General features: G+C 39.6%; 1 protein-coding gene across 1 annotated transcript in view; it reads left to right on the top strand.

Moving 5' to 3' along the window:
* The window catches only part of NXN (nucleoredoxin), a 163,741-nt gene that overhangs the window by 1,199 nt on the left and 137,500 nt on the right, over positions 1-25,042 (top strand). The gene's annotated exons all lie outside the window — the stretch shown is intronic.

The following is a 25,042-nucleotide window of genomic DNA, read 5'->3' as shown; positions in this document are numbered from 1 at the left end:
CCGATGCCCCTGCCGTGTAAAAGGGATCTATGACAAAAGGTTAGCAAGGTCGTTGTCTGGATGGATGGGGCACTGACTGAATAAAATGAAAAGGTTGGGCCAGATGTTTCATTTTAGTGCCTAATGAAATCTAGTCAATTGTGAATCATTGAACATTGACCTTTTCTTCTAAGAAACTCAGTTTATGAGGTGGGCAGGAGAGTTGTGTCGAAAAAGTATTTGGGGTCATTTAGGGAGTGAGGTGGTACCAAACACGTGCCTTACAGGAGTAATTTGCCTAACAACCTGATTAGACTGAGGGAGCAAAGCAAAAGTCTCATTTAGGAAGTGGTTTTAAATGTCTTGAATAAATCTTTGTTCCTTTAGAGTGGGTGAGGTGCCAATCTGAGCTTGGAAATATATAACGCAATTTAATAACTACATTTTGTAGATTTGACATTGGGAAGGCATCTCACCACTTTAATTCAACATCTTCATTTGCCAGGCATTGAGGTAGACACTGGAGATATACCCATAGAAACTGATGCCACCCCTCATTACTTTGTACTAGTTGAATAAAATATTCTTTTTTTAAAAAAATACATTTTTATTGATACTTTTTGTTTTTACTTCCCCTATGTTTCCCATTGTATCCTCCCATCCCCAAACCAAATGGGGAAAAAAAAAATTTGGTTAGCAAAACTACCCAACATTGTAAGTCTGACTCAATACAATGTTCTACGTCTGTAGTCCCTCAGCTTCCCAAAGAGTGAGGAGGTGACAAAGAATGCATCTTCTTTGGGCTCAAGTTTGGCCATTAATTGCACAACATTCGGTTTGGATTGTTTTGTTGTTCCTTCCATTTCTGTCGTAGTCAGTGTATATTGTTTTCCTGGTTCTGCTTACTTCAGATTGCCTTGGCTCATATAAGTTTTTATGTACTTCTCCATATTCATCATTTCTTACAGCACAGCAATTAAATAAGGTGAAGCTTAGGACTTAAGCTATATTCTGGATTATTTTGCACACTTCGTACATAATTAAACACATTTATATGGCACTTTTTTAGTTTAGCCAAGCATTTTGTTGACAGCAGCCAAGTGAGGCCGGTAGTGTGTAAGCCTTGTTCTGCTGGCTTTCCAGATTCAGCTTGCCTGGACTTACAACAACCCAGAAGCCTACAAGACAGTATTGGCCTCTGAGAAGATCCAGGTGCTCTGACCCCAGGCCCATTGTTCTTTCCACTGTGGCGCATTAGTCACTAATATGTGCAAATCACAAGCATTCATGACTAATAAAAAGAACTGGGATATTTGTGCTGGTTATTGGTTGTTTTTAATGATCCTGTAAGGGTGAAAAAGTCAGGTTTATGAAGTTGTTTACCAAAAGAATATCTAATGTTCCTATGGCCAATTTTAGTGTTGCCTGGCTTTAAAAAAAAAAAATCAGTGTTCTCTCTGGTTAGCTAATAAAATTTACTGGCATTTGAAACCCTGTACTCCAGTGCCAAAATACTCCTAAAGAAAATCCTTTAAAAAGGTTAAGACCTATGGCTGGGCATTTTTCACTGATAAAGAATGGGACCGAGATATAGAGGGAAGTTAGGTATCTTATACTTAGAAAATGAATATTATATACTTGTGTGGACCTGGGCTTATTTGATTTGAGCACAAATTCATTCAACTAACATTTCTGGTAAATGCCTACCGAGTGACTGAAAGACAATGTTAAGGATGCCAGTAGTTCTTTCTATATGGGTCAGTTAACTTGGTAGAGGGAAAAGCTCTGTGACCACAGACTGCACCCCTTATTCATAACAGAGTGAGAGATTCTGCATGACTCCCTCAATGCAACTCATCCCTGCTGTGGAGACAATTCATGATGCTTTGGGTACTCTCCTAATTGTCTTTCACTACTATGGATTGAGAATACTGGAATCAGAGGCCATTTATTAAGCACCTACTGTGTGCCAGGCTATGTGTAGGGCACTGGAGCTACAAATACAAAAAACAGTCCAGCATTATGTTCTGTTGGAGAAACACCACATGCATGAGCTGTCTGTAGCCTACACATATCTATATATTGCACATACATTCATACAAAGTAAACAGAAGTTAATTTCTCCAGGGGGGGAGGAGCTCTGAGAAGGCTTCATTATCTAGGGGATGAATTTTGAAGGAAGCTAAGGCTTGTAAGAGGCAGAAGTAAAGAGACAATGCATTGGAGAGATTGGGGATGACCTGAGCATTATATTATTAAGGTACAGTCAGAGGCCTGTCGTGAGTGAAGGGCAGCAAGTAGTACTGCAGTGTACAAAGGGAAGTCGTGTGTAGTAGGGCCGGAAATGCAAGTTCTTTGGGCTGGAATCATGCAGCTCATGCACATTCCAAAGCATCTAACAGTTCCAGGTTCCCTCCAGGGCCTAGGCATCCAGTTTGGTCTCAGACTTGAAGACTGGTCCCAGGAGCCAGACGGGCTTCTGTTGCCAAAAATAGGGGTAGCAACAGGGAGCCATGAGCGATTTTTGAATAGAGGAGTGACATGGCCAGACATGTGCATTAGGAACATCACTTTGGCAGCTGGGGGAGAATAGGTTAGAAAATGTCAGGGAGTCCAGTTAGGCTATTGAGTAGTCTAGGGGAGAGACTGAGTGGCTGAAATATAGCTGTGGGAGTGGAGAGGAGGAGGCAGCGGGGAGAGGGAGAGTGCACAAAGTCAAAAAGACCAGGCATTTGACTGGATATGTTGGGGGAGGGCAGTGCCATCGCCCAGGGATGACTCTGATGTGGTGAAGCTAGGTGCCTGGAGAGTTTGTAGGGCCATGGTCAGACAGAGCAAAGTTAGGAAGAGGAATGGGTTTGGGTCTTTTTAAGTGACCAAGAACCCTTTTCAGGGGTTTCTCCTTGCCCCTTTCTTCATTGTAAAACAGGAAGCCTCTGTCTCTCCACAGAAAGTGACAGTTCAGAAGAAACATGATTCTGCTCCTCATGGTCCATTACATCAGGAGAACCTGCAGTTCTGCTGGCAGTAATTTCAGACATCTAAGCACCTTCCGTGTGCAGGGCAGCACTAATGAATTCAAAGGCCCTCCTAATGAGAAGATTACATTCAATTAGTGGATATGACATGTGCATAGTAAAGTGAATACAAGGTCATTTGAGGAGGGAGAAGTCAGGTACCATTGGAAGGGAGGATTCAGGAACAGGGAGCACCTGACCTGATCTTTGAAGGAAGACGAGTGAGTCCATTGTAGGAATGAGTGTCAGCTTCTGGGAATGCCTGGAGATGGGAAATGGAACGTTCCTCAGACTAACTATTCATTCTTACTGATGGTACAGAGGGGTTTCTGATGACATTGTAGCCCGGTGCAGTTTTCTGAAATTAAGGGTATTAGAGGTCTGAGTGACATGACATATAATATAACTGATATTAATACAAATGATCTAGTAATGAAGAAACACTGAGAACCCTTATCCGGTACCCTAAACGGGTGGTCTGTTAGCACTGCCTTGGTTATGACATTTCACCTTTTTTTTCCTGGATTGTGTCTGTACTTTTTCGATGACTGTAAAAGTAGCATTTCGCACTGAAAGGAAACAGAAGTTCCAGATTACTAATTTTTCTAAGTTTCAATTAACATAGTGTCAGGAAAGTAATAACTAGTGTTCCTTAAAGCCCTTCACATCCTTCTTCCCAGTGGAATAACAGAGGATTATGGTTCTAATTATTTACTGATTGGCATTTCTCTAGAGAAAATGGAAAAATTATGTAGGGAAAAGAAAATGCCATGTGGTATTTCTTTTTTTTCCTATTCATTTCCCTTTTCTATAGTAAGCAGCTTTGGGCATGAGCTTCATAAGTTGTGTGTGTTTCTGTTCAGCCCTGCACCCCTATAAGTACCATGAGAAAATAATACATATAAAGATTACAGGGTCTTGGCTGCCCCCAAGAAAATTCAACCTGTTCATGCTTGTTTTAGTACGGGCTATAAAAGTAATTTATGCTTGAGGTTTTATTTGTTTTTTAACATATACTGATGTGATGGAGCTGAGTGGAAATTTTAATCAAGAGATAATAGTACCTTGTGGGTTAAGTTTACCAGGGCAATTATGTCATGATAACAGATTTGTTTGAAAGCACCCATTTCAAACAGACAGCACTTCTTGGATTAATAAGCAGGTTTTTGGTAATTTGTATTTCTTGTATGTTCCCAGATAGGTAGAAGATAATGCATTTACTTTGGAAAGCTGATACACATATGGACTTTGGGGTTTTTTGTATATTCATCTAGCTCAGGAATAGTTGAGGAGTCTTTTTCATCCCACTCTATGGCAAAGAAAGTAATAACTGATGTTCCATAGGGCTAAGCTTTGATGGTCATTGGATGATTAGAATTGGGTTTCAGGAATTCCTGTTTTGGGTTAAAGGGACTGATCTCTCTTCTTGAGGTGTGCACCTTCCTCTTTAGAAGTATGTTTAGTTCCTGCCTAGCTTTAGAACTGCCAGTCTGTACAAGATAAACTAGAGGGGGTCAACTCAAATCTGTAGCTGATTTAGTAATATCTAGCCTGTTTGTAGGTTATGCCTGGTCTGACTGGTATACCCATGCAAGACTGGATCATTTCTTTGGCTACCCTAGAAGACTTTTTAAAAGAATTGTTTTGTTTTATCCACTATCTGTTTTTATCTGGAATGACCCTGGAGGTCCCAGAAAAAGACTGGATGCTTAGGTCCTCCTTAGAATAACCTGGATTTCCTAAGTACTTTGGATTGTGGAAGGATCTGCCTAGGACTTGTCCTAAAGACCTGTTTACATAGTACATAAAACCTTAAAAAAATTTTTAAGTTCTCCCTCTTCTGAAATGTACATAACCTATATGAAAAAGTAGTTTTCTATCATTCCAATAAAAATGTCTTTGAGCCTCTTCTTTTTCTTTCTCTCTTTCCTCTCTCTTCTACTTCCAAAAAAATACTCTTCCAAATGGGAATTTGAATTTGCTGGTTGAGTTAGTTGAGGACTAGGTGAGAAAAATTACGAATCTGTCCATACCCTTTGATCTGAGCATCTATCTCTCAGAGATCAAAGAAAGAAAGAAAGAAATTTTCCATATATTCTAAACTATTCATATTAGTACTTTTTGTAGCAGCAAAAAACTGGAAACAAATAGTTGGGAATAGCCAAACAAATTGTGGTGTATGGAGTATGTAATGGAGTGTTATTACATGTTAAAAAACAGTGACTATGAATAATTCAGAAAAATTGATGTAGTCAAAGGAATCGGAACCAGGAGAATGATACACACAATTATTTAGATAACATTAAAAAGACAACAAAAGTCAGATCATGTGCAGTGACCAATGTTGGTTCCAGATGACTGATGTTGGAATATGTTTCCTTCTTCTCAGCAGAGGTTGTCTATGGGTATGGAATATTATGACTCTCTCATTCCTTCCTGGTCAATGGGTTGGACAATTAAAAAAAAATTTTTTTGTTATTCTAACTTGACAAATGTGAGCAAGCATGAACATTTCTATATACAAAGAACATTATATATGAACCCATAAATCTCCTTATGGACAGCTTGTTTTATATCTTTGTTTTTTAAAATGTATACTAAACTCAGCATATTAGTTCCAAAAACTATCCTGTTTCCCTCTTCCATTTCTGTGCACTGTAAAATATGCTTCATTGACACACTTTTTTTTGGCATTGCTATTAATAGGATCCTTCTTTCTCTCTTCTAATTCTCCCTCACCTCACTCCAGAAAAGGGGGGGGAAATCCTCCTCTTACAACAAGTTAACATGGTCACATAAAACAGATCTGTGTATTGGCCATGTTGGAAAATTTCTGTCTCATTCTGTATCTTTAGTCTATTACCTCTTTGTCAGGAGGTGGGAAGTAGGCTTTATCAGGTGGTTACATTGATTAAAGTTAAGTTTTTCAACATTGTTTTTCTATACAATGTTATTGCCATTACATAAGTTGTTCCCCTGGTTCTGCTCACTTCATTCTGCATCAGTTCATACACATCTTCCCATATTTCTCTGAACCCATTCCTTTCAATCTTTTTTATAGCATAGTTACATTCATATACCATAATTTATTCATCCCTTCCTTACTGGACAGTTTTTCAAAACTGTTCTGTTTTATTTTTAATAAAAGAGGGCAATGTAAAGGAATAGGCATGTGATTGTGGTATACAAATTGCATCAGTAAAACATTTTAAAAATACATTAGGGCCTTGTAAGGATAATCGAGACAGAAGTATATATGAAAAGCATTATACTCACTCTTTTTTTTTTTTTTAGGCAATTGGGGTTAAGTGACTTTCCCAGGGTCACACAGCTAGTTATATACTCACTGTTAATATATATATATATATATATACACACACATATATGTGGTGGGAAGAGCATGGCTTCAGAGAACATAAATGCTCACTTCAGAGAGAATGAAAAATAGCATGGAATAAAAGGTTGTGATAATTAGGGTGTTTAGCTCTTTTCCTAGAAAGCCTAGGTTGGAAATGGGTGTCATGGGAGACTGGGTTTTTCAGAACTATGCCCAGTGTAGTTCCAAAAGACTTAAGCAAAAGATCTTTCTTCCTCCAGGAGCTGACCCCTTTTAGATATTTGCCTCAGATTTTTTCATTTCTGCTTTCTAGTTGCTTAATCACACCCCACATACCTTGGAGATAAATCATAGTGGTTGGTTACCACTCCTTGAGGCTTTGGAATTTATCAGATTACACAGTCACAAAGCCATTGGAAGGTGGGGGTGAACCCCCCCCAAAACAAATAGCCAATACCATGAGAAATTTCCAAATGTATTATTTATTCAGTAGGCATTTAAGGGCCTTGCTCTGCACATATCATTGAAACCTTCCCTTTTCCCCACCATGGTGGGGCATGGAAGTGGGGAGGGGAGGCTACAAAAGCAGTGGTGCTTCTCAGGAGCTTAGACTATCATTGGAACAGCTAAGAGAACAAGTGATGATGGAAGATCTCAGTTTCTTCAAGCCCTGGGATATCGTTACTAACGACAGATCTTCCTCCTTTTTTTATCTTCTAGTCTGTCCACAGGCTATTTAGGTCCTTGAAGTCAAAACATGATGGCCTACCTGTTAGAAATGGTTACAGATGGCAGCAACTTTTGAGTATAATTTCAGGTTGCAAGATTTTCAAAGCACTGTATACATACTTTAAGACTCATAACCACTCTGCCATTAGGTAGATACCTATAGATGTTATTATCATCACATATTACAAAAGAGGAAATAGATTCCTAGAAGCTATGTGACTGGTTCATGGTTCTCTATCTAGTAAGTGGGCAGAGGAATTCCAGCTAAGATCTTTAGTGATTCTGAATAGCTGGTGCCTTCCTCTATACAGCTGCCTTTCCTTATAATCTAGTGGTTGCTAAAATGATTAAATGTTATTTTGCTTACACTAGTCAGTTAGATTTGGTCAGTTTGGTAGATTACAGGGTTGTGAATGTGATGTAGCACAGTGAATTAGCAAACATCTGTAGCAGAGGAAAATCCTTTTCTTTTGCTTCAGTAGAGTGGGCTATGAATTTCTGTATGGAAGGTTTGCTCAGATACCATGCCATTTTGGGGTCAATGCACATTCTCCAATAGGTTGCTTAAGTCTAGTTCTGGCTCAGATATCCACAGCTGCTTGCTGCTATTGATTTATCGCCTGTTAATGGTTGGAATAGCTAAGCCAAAATAAGGATACAAAATGAGGTGTGGGGACTAGGTCATGGACACTGTTTTTATCTCTTGCCCCTTTTTGGGGGAGAAGGGACCTCATCTTATGTCCATACAGGTTTGGGGAGGCAGGTTTAGAAGTCCAGTATTTTGGACAGAAAGACAAGTTGAGAGATGCTGTGAGACAGAAATGTCATGCACACCACCAGCAACACACCCTAGTGGAGCCTGAAGGAGATTAAAATGTAATTGAGAAATATGTAACAAAAATAAATAAAAATATGATAAAATATAGCTTACATTACATATTAAAACTAATGCAGTGTGTTCCCAAGGATCCTTATGTACAGATTAGTGCTTCATTTCTATTTGAGTTTGACACCAGTTGATGTCATGGTCAGAGGGCTGCATTTGGAGTCAAAAAGACTTGGGTTCAAATTGCTCTTCAGTATTAGGGGTGTGATTCTGGGCAAGTTGATTAACCTCTCTGTGCCTCAGTTTCCTCATTTATGAAAAGGGATTTGAACTTAGTGACTTATAAGAACCTTTCTGGCTCTCAGTCAGTGACCCTATAAACTGTGGGATTTATTGTTTCATTGTCCTAAACCACTCAGCTGGCCCCTTTGCGGCTTAGATGCCCACAAGATGGGGGGGATTGCCAAGACTCACAAACAAGGTATTTCAGAGGTTGACCAAGACCTCTCTGCACAGTTTTGTTTAGGGGAGCAGATTAAACATTGGACATTCCTCCACCCTCTCTTCTTTCTAGCCTATGATGGCCAGGGGTGAGGGATTAGCAGGAAAATGAGATTTGCTGCTCTACCTTATAGCTCTCTTTTCCCTTACCTCCTGATTTCTCATCTGTTCACCTGGCTGATTTTAAGAGTGTACTTAATTAATTTTACCTTTATGCATGTTTAAGGATGCCAGTTGAACAAATTGGTTATGAATTGATTTAGTTTCTTACTGGCAAGCTTTCCGACTTTATCAGGCCTCTTTGTTCTGTGTCTACCTTGTATTTTGCTATTTTCTAAATAATTAAGACCTTATTGAATCATTCAGTCCAACATTTATTTAAGTCCCTAGTAGCTATAAAGGGCAGTGGTCAATGTAAGTAAATGGGAGGGAATTTGCAGCCACCAAAAACTCATAGAATATGAGTACATTTTACTTTTGTTGAAGAAAAGCAGAATGAGGAGAGAAACCATGTGGTTGTCCAGCTAAATGTGGGTGACAATTTTCTTTCTCTGAAACTTAGTGGCATTATAAAGATATGAAATGAGAAAAATTTTAAAGAATTGAAATGAGTTCCACCTCCCTCCTCTTCCCCCCAGAATTAGAGACAGAGGAAGGCAGATATTCCCTAGCTGTCTTCACCCCCTTCATCAGTGTCATAATTTAAAGCTTCCAGGAAAACTGTCCCTTCCCATCTCTCCCTACCCACCCTAGTCAGTGACTGAAAAGCAGTTGGCACACAGTTATTATAAATTAGCTTGCTTGTATGGAGAAAGCGGAATATCTCCTGAGTAGAAAAACAGTTTTTAAATATCTATAGGGTTACTATGAAGAATGGACAAACAAATGCAAAAAACAATATGTTGAGATCCTTTCTTGGGTAAAAAGTGAGTTGCAGACCTTAGATAGTGAAGGTTCAACAAACCTCCCCCCCCATATATGTCGTTTATTTTTGGCAGGGAAGGAGGAGAGAATAAGTTAAACAACTCGTTGCTCTTTCAAAAACAGCATTTTCCTAAATGACATTTATGAACACTTTTACTTTCAGGTGCCTTTTTATCCCCCCCCCCCCCAAGTTGAGTTTAACAGCTTTTCTGTTCCATATAGCAACCAAGAATTGAATGCTTCAACAATTTGCTGCCCCTTAACTGGAATGTGTTAGGGGACTGGAGGTCAGTTAGCTCAGTGTGAGTACCGAGTATTAGATAGTCCTAAGTCAGGGGAAGACCTAATAAAGGTTGGCATTTTGAAAATCTGATACGTTCTCTAGTACCTACTCTGTAGTTAATCCATTTTTTCCTCTTTAAGGAGATAATTAAGGATTTTTTTTTTGTAGCAATCAACTTGTTTTTAATATTTGTATATTATTGTAACAGGGTTTTAATTGAACTCTCTAATCACATATATGCTATGCAGAATTCAGTTTCACTTAATTAATTCCTTGAGGATGTTTAAATGAACAAATAGATGTCCCAGATGAGAAAAGCCCAAGGTATTTTAATTTGTATAGCGGTATTGACCCATAATCAAGTAACTGATCATGGGAAGGAAAGCAGGGAGGATAATCCAAAAACTCAGTTCTCCATTTCAGTTGTGTCATCCTTTAAATCTAGAGGGCAAAATGGGCTTTTTTCAGGTCAGTCAGTTTAATCTCTCACCTCACCTTCTGTTTACAGACCTATAAATGTAATTTTAAGAAACATTTCATATTTACTATATGACAGCTACCTTTCTTTTAAGGAGTTTGAAATGCACTCTGGGCTTTTTTTCTATTAATTTTCCTAGTGTCCCACAAGGTAGATAGCAGGAAGTCCAGCATTTTGACCTCTTAAAAGTGTTTGATGGAAAATAAATAAGTAAGGAACAGCTGTAGAAGAAGAACTCAAAGGAAAGAGAGTGTAAGGTTTTATCACACTTAGTATTGATGACAGAGAAAGAAACACCAAGTGTCTCAGATTCACATTCTTTTGTTGCTGGGCTCTTGATTTCTTCTTCTTAAGAAATTTTAAGGGACAGTACTGAAGTATGTGCATCTAGAATTCCATTGGAAAAGAGTATGAATTCAGAATAAAATAAGGAGGAAAAGTTTGTGCTTTTCTGTTTAGGTGTGCATTTTATGGGCCTTCTCCATCACTGTACATTGTACCTAGTCAGCAAATAAGCATTTTTTTTTGTTTTTTGTTTTTTTTCAAATAAGCATTTATTGAGTACATGCTGGAAATGCAAAGACTGGAATTAAAAAAAATCCCTTTTCTCAAGGAGCTTACATTCTATCAAATCATGGAAAGGAGACGTGTATATGTAGAATAAATACAAAGTAGTTTGGGAGGGAGGGGATGCCAGCACTTGGAGGGAAGAAGATCAGGAACTGTTCCCTCGAGAACTGTTCCCACACTCTAGAGAGCAAGAGACACAAAGATAAAAGAAAAATAAACTCCCTGCCCTCAAAGGGCAAACTGAAGGACAGAGCACATAGATATGGAATCTACAAATTCATTTCAGAAGGGACACAGCATTACTACTATTACAGACTGGGATTGAGGGGCCTTGCACTGAGCCGGAGATCCTCAGTGAAATGGCAGACTCGCTTTCCTTTATGACAACTGAGAGGTACGGTAATTGGAAGTTGGTTAAGTTTTCTGATTCCACACCAGAACCATGTAATGGAAACTTTAAGTTCTGTGGCATCTGTGATAAAAAACAACTATAAATTTTTTTGGTGCTACTCTTAGACCAAATTTACTATATATTTTTATATGTACTGCAGCAGTTTAACAAACTTAGAAAAAACACTCAAAATTAGATGTTAGTGTTGCCCTTTCCAAAATTTGGAATAGGATAGGATCATAGAACTGGAGGGGACCTTAGAGTCCCCTAGTTCAGAAAAGGGGAAAACAATTTGCCTCTGCCTCTCCCTGAAACATCGGCTTAGATGCCAATTGGAGGTAGATTCCTGTAACTTTTCCACAGTCAAAAAGTTTTGATCTTGGGTTGTTTTTGAGTAGTCTCAAGCTGGGTGTGGTAAGATTGACTGTGTGGGGGATAAAATTTCACTTTTTTCTTAGTGAATTTTATCCAGATGACTCTGTTTTGCTCCCCCCCCCCCCCCCCGTAGAAGTTCCTAGGATGAAAATCTGTATGGATTTAATCTGTTTAAAATCAAAAGATATTCCTTCTCCCCATCCCATTGCCCCCTCACCCCCTTCCTTCTAAAGTGTGATCCAGTCAGCACAATATTCTTTTGATCATGGTAACTTGCAGCACCAACCCCTCATCTGTTACTCATTGCTCAAGTTTTGATGTGAAATATAAAGACTGGACAGAGTAAAATGTCCTCCGAAATTATGGTGCAGCCGCCAACAGACCTCTGAGTGGCTGCATATCTGGAGACTTTTTCATTAGTGTTTTCAATGCATTTCAATTTTCAGCTCCATCATTTTGCAGTGACATTCCATTTCCCAAAGGATGATACATCGTTATTCTTTAACATACTCTGCTTTTTGTTTAAAGAAAAACCTTTCCTAAGGTGTCTCATTCTATTCTTTTGATGGCTGATAATAACTTATTTTTATTTATATGTATATTTATATTTATATTTATAATTCATACTTAATTTTTACTTCCAGTATGCTGGAAGGCACAACCTGGGACTTTTTGACTATCTACCACAGCTCCTAGTACCATGCCTTTCATACAGTAAGCATTCAACAAATTTTTGATTGATGCTATGGAACACTTGAAAATTTTTTAATTGGGCATAACCGTATGTTGTCATTTGATATGAAATGGGCTTTATTCTTTCCTTAGAATCAAGAAAGTTGAGGGTAAACTGAGCTATAGCTCCCCCTGTTTCTTTTACCAGCATCGTTGAAGTTCCCCACTCCCCACCCCCAGCCAGACTTGGAAAGAGCCCTGGATTGGGAATCAGAAGACCTGTGCTTGTCACATCACCCCTGGAGGCCTAAGAGGTTTTGCTCAGTGACTGCTAAGGACCCTAGTAGATCTAAATCTGTGGTCCTGTTGTTGTTTCCTTTCTTCCCACCTACTCTATATAGCAATCTCCTGTCTCCTATCTCTTTTCCTCCCGTTCCCCTCCTCCTTCCCTCCTTCCCTCCTTTCCTTCCTTCCTCCTCTGACCTTTCTCCTCTCTTCTCTCCTCCCTTCCTCCAAAAAAAAGAACCCCAAACCACCTCTGCAAATTCTTGTTAATCCCCAGGACTGTCTTTTAATGGAATGGTCATTGTTACACCAGCAGTAAATGCCCACCTTGATGTTAGTGTGTTTATATATCTCTCAACAGCAAGTATTCCCTGAGACCTCTTCCTCCTTCCTAGGTGGCCAACACTTCCCAGATCAGGCCTGGGTGGCCAAGCTGTGTGTGGGGGCTAAGCAATATTATACCACAGTGTCTTCCCCAGCCCTAGCACCCTTTCCTCTTCCTTCCCCTTCCATTTCTTCAGGGTGCCGTGGAGGCACCTTTCTTCTTTATGATCATTCTTTTCTTCTAATCCCTAGGGAAAAACTGGGTGAGAAATGGACTGAATAATCGTGGAGGGTTTGTTTTTTTAAATTAGAAGTGTATTAGAACAAACTGTGAAGCAACCTAGCATCTGAAGTGGACAGATTTTGTTTTTATTGTCAATCATTTCACAGGATGAATCCACTTATCTTAAAAATTGTACCTTAATTAAGATATGTATTTCTTTTCTTTCCCTATTCCCTCAAAGCTCAACTCTACCATCTCTTTGTATGGAAAGCTTTTCTGGTTTTCTTTCCTGCCACTGCCTTCTTCCAAATTTCCTTGAAGTTATTTCATATATACTTTGATGTGTACATCTTTTACATATTGTCTCACCTACAGAGTGTGGGTACTCCTTGTGAGCAGGGAAGTAGGGACAGTACCTGGTATGGGAGGGTGCTTAAGAAACACCCATTGTATTGTAAATATACCCCAAACCTGTTCTTTTGGGTAAAGTACTACTCAAATGGCCATTTTCTTTTATGTAGGTTTGTTGAAATTTTAGGAACTTATTAGGGCCTAATTTGGTGAAACTCCTGAGTTTTGAGGCTTTTGAAGCCCTTGAAACCTAATAATGAAGCCCTTTGTGAGATGACCAAGTCTATTTCTCCATGAGAATGAAGGTGTGTGCTCAGTTTCCTGTCTGTGATTAAGGCATTTTATATCTCTTTGTAGTCAGACATACACACTTGTATATGTGTAGTCAAATTAATATAAATGTTGTTTTGTGTATTTTTATTTTTTTAAATGCATTTTATATTTCTTGTCCTGCCAGACATAATTAGAAAAAAAAATATTTCACTCTAACATCTTTTCCCATTCTCAAAAGGATTGTAGGAACATAGATTTAGAACTAGGAGGGACTGTCAAGGGCATCTAGTCCAACCTTCTCATTTAAAAAAATGAGGAAACTGAGTCCTAGGTTAAACAGCTTGTCCAAGGACATTAGGTAGTAAGTGGCGCATCTGAATTTGAACCTGTGTCCTCTGACTCTAAATTCAGTGTCCTTTCCCACTCTGTAGGAGTGACCATTTTAAATGGGACTTACTAATTAGCATTTGCTAATGATAGACAAATTCTCGTTATTTAGCTATATCTTAGGTAGGTAAGAAACCTGAGATGTCACTAATCATTCATTATCTCTAAGGTAACTTTGTGTGAAATGCCTCAATAATGATTTCAGTTCTAGTGAAGACAAGTAGAGCTGCCAAGCTTCTGCCCCTCCCTCCTCTCCTTTCCTCTTCTCTCTCTCTCTCTCTCTCTCTCTTTCTTTCTCTTTGCCCCTCCTCCTTCTCTCGTTTTCTCCACCTGACCTCCTTTCTCTTTCCCATCTCCTCTCTTCTCCTTTCTCTCTGTCTCTCTCACCCCTCTCCCCTTCTCTCTCTCCACTCCTCCTCCCTTCTCTTTCTCTTCTCTCTTTTCTGCTCTCACTCGGTGGCTCTCTCTGACAAGCTTAGCAGGGACATGGACTTTTGAAAGCATTTTCAGTCTCTTCAGAAAGGGGCCCCCATAGTATTGACCGGCAGCAATGAGAAGAGAGTGTCTGTGAGATTCCCACTACTGCTGCCCAGTCGTTTGGATAAATTAAGAGGTTCATTCTCTGGAGCTGTCAATCTCCCCTTTCAAGAATGGTCAGATTCATAAGAGGATAAGAGATTTTTCAGCGAGAGGGCATTTGTGTACGCAGTGCCTTTTATGGGGACGTCTCAGGCAGTTTCTATTGCATATAGGCTTTTTGTCAATGAAGTGTGCCCCACTTAAAAAAAAACACTGCACAAAACCCCAAAGTTACAAAACAGATAAATTAAGGGGTGAGTGAGTATTTGGAGGTTATAAAAGGAAAAGCTTATTGCCATGATCCTTTAAATAACAAGTGCTTATAATTCATTTAAAATATTCAAAGTAGAAAAACGATCTTTACAACTTTGTAGGTGTACGTCTATTGTTGGAAGATGGGCCAGTTCTACACCAAAACCCGTTTTGTCAAATACTACGTACAAAAGATCCCAAACCTCCTGGTTCTTTACTGTTATGCTATTAAATGAGGAAAACTGCTTATAAATCCTATTCAAGGTTCACAAGGGAAGCCTTGATATACTTCATATGATATTCTAATGTGTTGCTATGGGAATGTTTAAGTAGACCAAAGACAGGAATTATGAAAGCCAGACTGCAGAGACTAACTGAGAATAAGCCAATAAGGGAGAATAAAATTTTAGAATGGAAATTCAGATTGACTTGGAAATGAGAGAAATTTTATTTTTAATGTCATCAACATCATCATATACATAGTATACATTTTTCTCTGTGGTCTTCCCCCACAGGGAGCTAAAGGGATGGTGACATGGAGAATATTAAAGGGTATATACTCTATGTAAGTAACAGCACACAGATATATGTATCTGTCTCTATTTAGATATAGAAATAGATATTCTTTTAGGGTTTTTTGGGGGGAGAGGTCTAGAATTTTGAGTGATTAGAGAACTTCATCTCATCACTTCTATAACATTTAGCATCCTGAGTGGTTTCCATACCTCGCTGCCTACACAGGCCATCATCATACTCATCTGTCTTCCTCCAGAACCTTGGATACATAAACTTTTATCTTGCCCAGGACCAGGCTTCCATTCCATTTCCTGGGCTTTGCCACACCGTCCCACCACATGCACCTGAATTCTCCTCCCTACTTTTCCAGCTCATCTTTAGGTGTTGTCCTCCCCCATTAAAACATAAACTCTTTGAGGACAAGAACTGTCTTGTCTTCTTAGATTTGTATCCCCAGTGTTCAGCATACTCCCTGACTCATAGTAAACACAACAAAATAAATACTCATTCACTCTGTCAACCTGTCTTTGTATCTATCCATCCATCCATCTATGTATCTATGTATCTATGTACCCATCTATCTATATATGTATCTAATTATCTACCTATCGGTGTATCTATCTACCATCTGTATCTATCCATGTATCCATCCGTGTTTCTATTGCTCTGCTCTAAGGAAGGAAGGATGTTGGTCACAGTCATCCAGTGATTCAACCTGCTTCATTTATAATGGGATGATCTTTTGGGCCCCATGACAGACTTTTTGCAGACAAACTTACTGCCCCTAGTTCTTCCACTTGACTGCCCCTGTGGCCTTAGACAAGTCACTTAAGCTGTGGACCTTCTGAGAGGTTTGAGCTCAACGTCCTCCGTAGCCTTTTCCAAGTCTTTCAGATCCTCTTTTCTGTTTTGTGAGGCAACACTACTTGGACGCATTCTCTGTTCATCTTTATGCACTTTTCTTGTTTAGTCTTGATTTTAATTTTTGTTTCAACTAATAGACAATCTGACTACTCATAAACAGATGATCTGGAAATGACTCCCACATTAGTAATGAGTTGTTTTCTTTCCTTCAAGACGTTCTCATTTCATTTTTTGTGATGGTGTTTAGTCTTTCCCCTAACCAGCACGTATTGACACAATTCTGAAAGAAAACAACAAGGAGGCTAAAAATGTCCCCATTCCATCTCCCATCTCCCATCTCCTTGCATGTATTTGTATTTCTGTAAGGCACTCCTTCTGCACCTCTGCCTCTTGGAGCCCTCATCTACTTGCAGGTCTCAGCTTAAGAGTTGTCTCCTTCAAGAAGCCATTTCTGATTCACTGAGTTGCTAATATAGACCTACTCCCACCTCCTCGCAGACCCTGTGTTTATTTTGCACATATCTTTATCTATAAAGATAGTATGTCTCTTTTTTCCTTCTCTACTCTCCCTGCCCCCACCTCCCAGTAAATTAAAAGCTCATGTAGGACAGAGATTGTTTTACCTTTTTTTTTTTTAAATCCTCAACATTTAGCATAGAGCCTGGCATATAGAAGCACCAAATTAATGCTTGTGGATTGGTAAGGAATATCTCTATGTAAGAAACAGTACTTCCTTTCACAAACTCTTGGTCCAGCTAACTGTGCCTATCTGCTTTTGTTCCTATGGTGCATGTCACCCCCATCAATATGCCTTTGCACCAGTTGTCTACCTTTCCTGGAATAGAATTTCCCTTCACTTCTTGGAATCCCCTCTCTTTCTTCCAAGTTCATTTCAAGAGCCACCTCTACAAAAAAAAGGCCTTTCCTGAGGCAACCTCTAGCATGTGGACATTTACTTATATGTGTATGTGTTGTTTCCTTTGATAGAATATAAACTCCTTGAGGTCAAGGACTGGTTTATTTTTTACCTTGTTTCCCCAGGGACTAATACAGTGACTGATATATAGTAGTTGCTTACTAAATGCTTATTGGAGCAAGAAAGAAAGTACCTGTCAGATCTATGGATATCATGGCCAAACAAGAGATAGGGAGGATCACAGAAGGTAAAATGGACAATTGGGATTACATAAAATTTAAAAAGTTTTGCACAAACAAAAAACAATGCAATTAAAATTAGAAGAGAAATAGTTAAATGGAGGGAAAAATCTTTGCAACAAGTTTCTCACATAAAAGACCCATTTCTAAGGTATATAGGGAAATGATCCAAATGTAAAAGTATAATAGCCATTCCCTAATTGATAGTCAAAGAATATGAATAGGAAGTTTTCAGTGGAAGATATCCAAGCTTTCGATAACCATATGAAAAAAGTGTTCTTTAATCATTAATAATTAGAGAAATGCAAATTAAAACTACTCTGTGGTTCCACTGAACATCCATTAGATTGGCAAAATTGACCAAAAAAGGAAATGACAAATGCAGGAAGGACTGTGGGGAAAAAAGGTATATAAATGCATTATTGGTGGCATTGTGAATTGGTCTAGCAGTTCTAGAAAACACTTGAAAACTATGTCCAAAGACTTAAAACTGTATACCCATTGATCCAGCAATACCACTACTAGTTCCATACCTCAAAGAGATCAAAGGAAGAGGAAAAAGACCCATGTGTGCAAAAATATTTATAGCAGCTCTTTTTATGGTAGCAAAGAATTGGAGACTGAGGGAATTCCCATCAATTGGGGGATGGCTGAATAAGTTATGGTCTATGAATGGAATGGAGTACTATTATGTTGTAAAAAATGTTGAAGGGGTGATTTCAGAAAGACTTGTCTGAAGTGAAGCTAGGTGAAGTGAACAGAGCTGGGGTAACAATTTAGCAGTAATAGCAATATTGCAAAGATAATCAACTCTGAAGGACTTAGTAACTCTGATCAGCCAATGACCAACCACAATTCCAGAGGACTCAGGATGAAGCAGGCTGCTCTCCTCCTGATAGATAGAGGTGAAGGACTCAGAATACAGACTGAGGCATCTTTTTTTGTATGTGGCCAATCTTAGGACTTGTTTTTCTTGACTATACACGTTTGTAACAGAAGTCTTATTTTTCTTGCTTTCTCCATTGGAGGAAGGAAGGGGGGGAGGAAGAGAATTTGGATCTGAAAAAAAGTTTTTAAAAATGCTTATTGATTGATTGTATTGATGTATTGAATAATTCTCACTTCATCCAGGAATGCTTCTTGGAGAAGGGTAGCTTGAAAGTAACACTTGAAGGAACTCAGTCAGTCAGTCAGTAAACATTTTTTAAGTTCTTTCTGTTTGCTAGACTGAGAAGCAAAGTGGCATAGTGGATAGAGAGCTGAACTCTTAGTCAAGGAGATCTGAGGTCAAGTCCTACTTCTGACGCACCCTGGCTGGGCAAGTCACCTCATTCCTCAGTGCCACAGGTAACTGTCTGAGACTGAAAGGAGCAGAGCAGGTGCCCATCTGTGATGGTAGAGTGACTTTCCTCACTTCTAATTCCTATGTAGGTGAAATCATAGGCCTAAATGTTCCAGGCAAGGTGCTAAGCCCTGGGCTATAAAGGGAAGAACTTAATTGTTTCTGCCCTTAAGGAGAGGAGAGGGAGGGTACAAAGATGAGGTGGAGAAGTTGAGGCAACTGAGGGATAGTGAACATCTGGGAATAAGGGAAGATTAGGAAAGGTGTAGAATCAGCCGGGAAGAGGATTTCAGTGAAGTTCAGTGTTTGAAATCAATAAGCAGGAACAGGGAGGCTGTTAAGAGGGACTCCCCGAAATATTTTTTGAAAAACAGATTTAATTTTTTAATTACTACTATAAGCTTGACAAATGTAAACAAGTCTCCATACAAAGAACAGAAAAAGAAGACTGCATCTAAAGTCATGAGTCTCTACTATGTATAGCTTGTTTTTTAATAGTATATTTCTGATTTCACATGTTAGTTTCAGCACTGCCCTGCTTGTCTACATTCCCTTCTGAACTTCCTTCTGCTCTCTTCTGTGTATTTTTTTAACTTTAAAATTATTTTTATTTGTATTGTTAAATATTTCCCAATTACATAAGAAAATTTTTTCACCCTCACTTTAGAAAAATTTGAGATCCAAATTCTTTTCCCCTCCTGTACCCCCCCCCCACTTTGAGGAGGCAAACAATTTGATATTGGTTACACATGTGAAGTCATGGGATACTTGTTTCCTCATTAACCATATTGCAAAAGAAAACGCAAATAAAATAAAATAATAAAAATAAAATGGAAAAACATACTTTACTCTGTATTTAGAGTTTATCAGTTCTCTCTCTGGAGGTGTATAGCATCTTTCATTATGGGTCCTTTGAAATTGTATTGCGATTGTCTTGATCAGAGTAGCTAAGTCATCCATAGTTGATCAACATACAATATTGCTGTTACTGTGGACAATGTTCTCTTGATTCTGCACACTTCATAGAAGTCCTTTTTCATTTTTTATTTATTTTAATATTTTCCCCCAATTTATTTATTTTTAGTTTTCAACATTCACTTCCAGAAGATTTTGAATTCCAGATTTTCTCCCCATCCCTCCCCTCCCCCCACCCCATGAGGGCCTGTATTCTGATTCCCCTTTCACCCAATCTGTTCTCCCTTCTATTCCACCCCCCACATCCCCTTCCCCTTCTATTTTCCTGTAGGGTAAGATAGATTTCTATACTCCTCTTCCTGTGTATCTTATTTCCCAGTTGCATGCAGAAACAATTTCTAACATTCATTTCTAAAACTTTGAGTTCCAAATTCTCTCCCCTCCTCCCTCCCCACCCAGTCTCATTGAGAAGGCAAGCAATTTGACGTAGGCCATACATGTGTAGTCATGCAAAACACTTCCATAATAGTCATGTTGTGAAAGACTAACTATATTTTCCTCCATCCTATCCCAGTCCCCATTTATTCTATTCTTTCCTTTGTCCCTCCTCAAAAGTGTTTACTTCTGATTACCCCTCCCCCAATCTGCCCTCCCTTCTATCACCCTTCCTCTCTTATCCCCTTCCCCCCTACTTTCCTGTACGATAAGATAGATTTCCATACCCAATTGGGTGTGTATGTTATTCCCTCTTTAAGCCAAATCTGATGAGAGTACAGTTCACTCATTCCTTCTCACCCCCCCCATTGTAAAAGCTTTTTCTTGTCTCTTTTATGTGAGATAATTTACCCCATTCTACCTCTCCTTTCTCCTTCTCCCAGTACATTGCTCTCTCACCCCTTAATTTTATTTTTTAGATATCATCCCTTCATATTCAACTCACCCTGTGCCTATATATATTCCTTCCAACTACCCCAACAATGAGAAAGGTCTCATAAGTTACAAATATCATCTTTCCATGTAGGAGTATAGACAGTTCAATTTTAATAAGCCCCTTGTGATTTCTCTTTTCTGTTTAACATTTCACGCTTCTCGAGTCTTGTATTTGAAAGTCAGTTTTTCTATTTAGTTGTGGCTTCTCAAGAATGCATTAAATTCCTCTAAATCATTGAATGTCATTTTTTCCCCTCAATGATTAGGCTCAGTTTTGCTGGGGAGGTGATTCTTGGTTTTAATTCTAGCTTCTTTGACCTCCAGAATATCATATTCCAAGACCTCCGATCCCTTAATGTAGAAGCTGCTAAATCTTTTGTTATCCTGATTGTGTTTCCACAATACCTGAATTGTTTCTTTCTGGCTGCTTACAATATTTTCTCCTTGACCTGGGAACTCTGGAGTTTGGCTATAATATTCCTGGGAGTTTTCCTTTTGGGATGTCTTTCAGGAGGTGATAATTGGATTCTTTCAATTTCTGTTTTAATGCTGGTTTAAGAATATCAGGGCAGTTTTCCTTGATAATTTCTTGAAAGATGATGTCTGGGCTCTTTTTTTGATTATGACTTTCAGGTAGTCTAATAATTTTTAAATGATCTCTCCTGGATCTATATTCCAGGTCAGTTCTGTGTATTTTTAAAAAAGGGATTCATTGATGCTCTTTTTTGCCTTCCTTTTTTCAGGTATTACTATAAGGATAGGAATTATAATGATCAGAAGTTGCATGGTGGGCAGGAATCCTCTAAATTGTTTTTAAATGCTTTTAGATACTGTGTAGAATCACACACACATCAGTGTAGCTGTAACATCTGCTTAGCTTTAGAGGTAGAAAGTTTTGTGGCAGTTATTTGGAAGGGAGGATGTTTGTAAGCTGTAGCTCCGGCCAAACAGGTCAAGGTAGTGCAGGCACGAGAGGACAAAGGCTTGTTTCTGGGCTCTGGATGTTGAAGTAGAATGGTAGGTATGGATTTATGAGGCAGCTCTTGGCACAGAAGAGGAAGAATGAACACATATATACATACACACATAAGCCTCTCTCTATGTAGTGTAGTGGAACTGTATTTTTCATTGCTTAGAGTTTTGAAGTAGAGATAATAGAGAATATAGTTGGAGCCAATAATAGTTGTGGTACTGACTGTAATAATGGAAATGATTTTCTAGGAACTAACCCTCTGTGCACCAGCTGGAAGCCTCCAAACCAGTTCTGCATCGCTCTGTGGCTATGTTTTTATTGGTTAAGGAGGCAGCTGAGAGCTTCCTTTGAAAGTTTGAATTTTTCATTGGTTTTAACTATTTCTAACAAAAGCCAATCAGCCAACAGATATGTGAGTGCTTACCTTGCACTTAAGATTATCAGCTATACCCAGAAGGACGAGGCAGGCCCTGTCTTCACCAGGTGAGGGAAATAATCATAAGCACATGGGAGGGACAAAGAGAAAGGACCATAGGAATTTAGAGAGAAGAGAGATGTTGTGTCGAAAAGACTCATCAGAAAGGCTTCATGGAACAGGGGAGACTGAGCGGGGTCCTTGGGTGGTGTGTTGTATGGAAGAAGAGAGGGTGCTATAGGGCTGACCAGTGCTACTGAGCGTCCTCAGGCTCAACCAAAAGAAAATGCCAGCTCCACAGGTTGTTTGTGTCACGATGACACGTCCTTGCTCCCATTGGACTTGTTAGACTTCATAGACTCCTAGGCATGTAGATCTGGAGCCCGGAAGGGGCCTCAGAGACCACTGAGTGCGATCTCCTCATTTTACAAAAGAGAAAACTGACGCCTGCCCAAGGTTACAGAGAGCAAGTGGCATGGGGGAGGAAGGATTCTAACCCAGTTCCTTTGCCTCCCAATCTAGTGTGTTCTTTATCAGGTGATACTGCCTCTGTGTTATATAGCAATGTATATGTTACTTACGTTATATAACAATAATAATAATAGTTCTCATTTGTGTAGTGCTTTTAAGTTTTGCAAAAACCTTTACACATATTGTCTCAATTGATCCTTTCAACAATCCTGTGAGATAGGTGCTATCATTATCCTCACTTTACATATGAGGAAACTGAGTCATGATCCAGTCTTTACCTGAGAAAGCCTCTCTTGGGCTAGCTAGCCCTTGCCAGGCTAGGGCTGTCCTAATAGGTTGGAAAGCTTACTAGTCAGGTGATTCATCACCTTCATATGCACAGTCTGCCCTCCAACATCAGGCAGGTAGGAGGAGCAGTCCCTACAGTATCATCCCAGTCCTGAGTTCTCCTGGTGCATTTGGTCACAGTGGGAAGAATGAAAATCAACTTTACTCTTCTCGGAGCTATAGCATTTTAGAACTAGAAGGGAGAGAACATAGAGGTTATCTAGTCCACCTCTTGTATAGATTGAGGAGACTGAGGCACAAAGGTGGGGAGTAACTTAACCAGACAAAAAGTACCATACACATACATGTCTGGTCTAGCTGGGGGCATAACCATGACTGGGCCTCATTTCCACCCCTGTGCTTTCCTTGCTAGGCTTCTCTCTGACTCTTTTGGCATTCTCCACTCTATGTGGAGGAGGCAGGGAGAAAGGGAAAGAATCCGATCAACAAAGATTTATTAGTGCCTGCTGAGCACAGGGCCCGGGTGAGGCATTGCCAGGTTTCTCTGCAGAGAAGAATATGGTAGGGAGGGAATAGGACAGCAGAGGCTGTAGCCCCACTGACTTTATCTGGACTTTATGTCCAGGGCTCTGAGAGCACAACCTCTTTCGTGTGGCCTGAAAGAAAAAACCACATTTTCTGTTTAAGATATGGGTCAGATTCCTGAATGGAATGCCCTAAGTGTCTGTAATTTGGCCACTGAAAAAGCAAACACATGACCTCACTGCCAGAAGTGCTCAGGGAGGGATCCCAGTACCAAGATATGTAAAGTATAAGAAAGGAACTGAAGTGAGGCCCAGAGCTTACATTTCTGAGAGTTTCACATAGTGATTGTTGTTTAAAATGCAGCTTGACCTCTAATACTGCCTTGGCTGGCTGCTGCAGTGATCATGTTGGGGAGAGAACTTTTGAGAACAACATCCTAGGGGAGGAGAGTGGTAAAGAGACTCATGGAGTATGGCCAGGCTCTTCTCCAGTCGACCTGACATTTTTCTCAGTATTCTAATGAGAGAACTTATATTTTGAGCACTTTTCTAGTCGTCCAGGGAAAAACAGTGACCTGAGCCCCTGGAACTCTGCTCACTGGCCTCAGGTCATGGGAATTTGCCCAGCTGCATTGTGGAGGTCATCCAAACCTGGGGAAGAGCAGAAGAGGAAGTATCAGAAAAGCCAATTCAGTACAGAGCAGCCTTTGACAAGTGTTCATCCTGGGACTCATGAATATCCAAAATGATGACAGCTGGGCAGGGGAGCTTATAAAAGGCAGAATGGTTTCAGACTAGAGGAAGAATTCAGTTGGTGTAATTCTTCAGAGTGGGGATAGTTTCAAAAGTAATTTCTTATTAATAAATCATTTAAAGTACCCTAAAACACTCCTATGAAATCATACACGTATTTCCCTAGCTATGATGCATGCTTGGGATTAAAGATAGGAAATGTGATCCTGTGACATTATGGGAAGGAGATCATCATTCTACCTCACTTCCTGTCCCCGATTTCCAGGCTGTTGGGAGGTCACAAGGGAAATGTGAATTATTTATGGATTAAAAATTAAAACTCACTCTAGTGCAATTTTGGCCCCAGATGGATGAAGATTGTTGTAAGGCTGTGAAAGGCAAAGGAGCCAGGGCCAGTTCAATGGCTGGATGGGGTGGAGCTGAGGCTGCTAAAAGGGAATCGCCTTCTCAGACCCCACAGAGCCCGGGCTGAACACCAGCCTGGCCAGGCCTGTCTCCAGGGGAGGGATTCCTTCTCTGTGCTGAGAAAAAAACTCTTCCTTTTGGGTTCGAGAGAGTCACTCTGTGTGTTCCTGAATGGGAGAGGAAATGAGCACCTTCCCTCAGCCAGTTCTCCACTATTTTTTTTTCCTGCAGAGGAAAGCTTGTTTGTGGATATAGCAAAGCATTCACTTTCTGTGGAGCCATACAACAGCATTTTTGGCTGTTATAGATTTAGAATCTTACAGGTCATCAAGTCCAACCTCCTCATTTTACAGATGAAGAAACTGAGACACTGAGAGGTGAACTGACTTATCCAGGGTCACACAACTACTAAACATCTGAAGTGGAATTTGAACTTCATGACTCTCAAGTCCAATATCCTATCTACGACCCACCTCCCTCTAGAAGCTTTTTCTGGGTCACCTTCCCTTTCCTGCTTCATGGGAAGACCTAGGCACTCTGTCTCCACACACCAATAACAACAATATCAATATATTACAAATAAATGTGCCAAAGTTTGTGGGATAGAGTACGTGGCCTGGAGTCAAGCAAACTCATCTTTCTGGGTTCAAATCTAGCCTCAGACACTTACTAGCTGTGTGACCCTGGGCAAGTCACTTTACCCTGTTTGCCTCAGTTTCCTCATCTGTAAAATGA

Source organism: Vombatus ursinus, unplaced genomic scaffold, assembly GCF_900497805.2.
Source record: "Vombatus ursinus unplaced genomic scaffold, bare-nosed wombat genome assembly UNPS02014768.1, whole genome shotgun sequence".
Classification (NCBI taxonomy): Eukaryota; Metazoa; Chordata; class Mammalia; order Diprotodontia; family Vombatidae; genus Vombatus; species Vombatus ursinus.
This window is presented reverse-complemented; position numbering and strand designations above follow the sequence as displayed.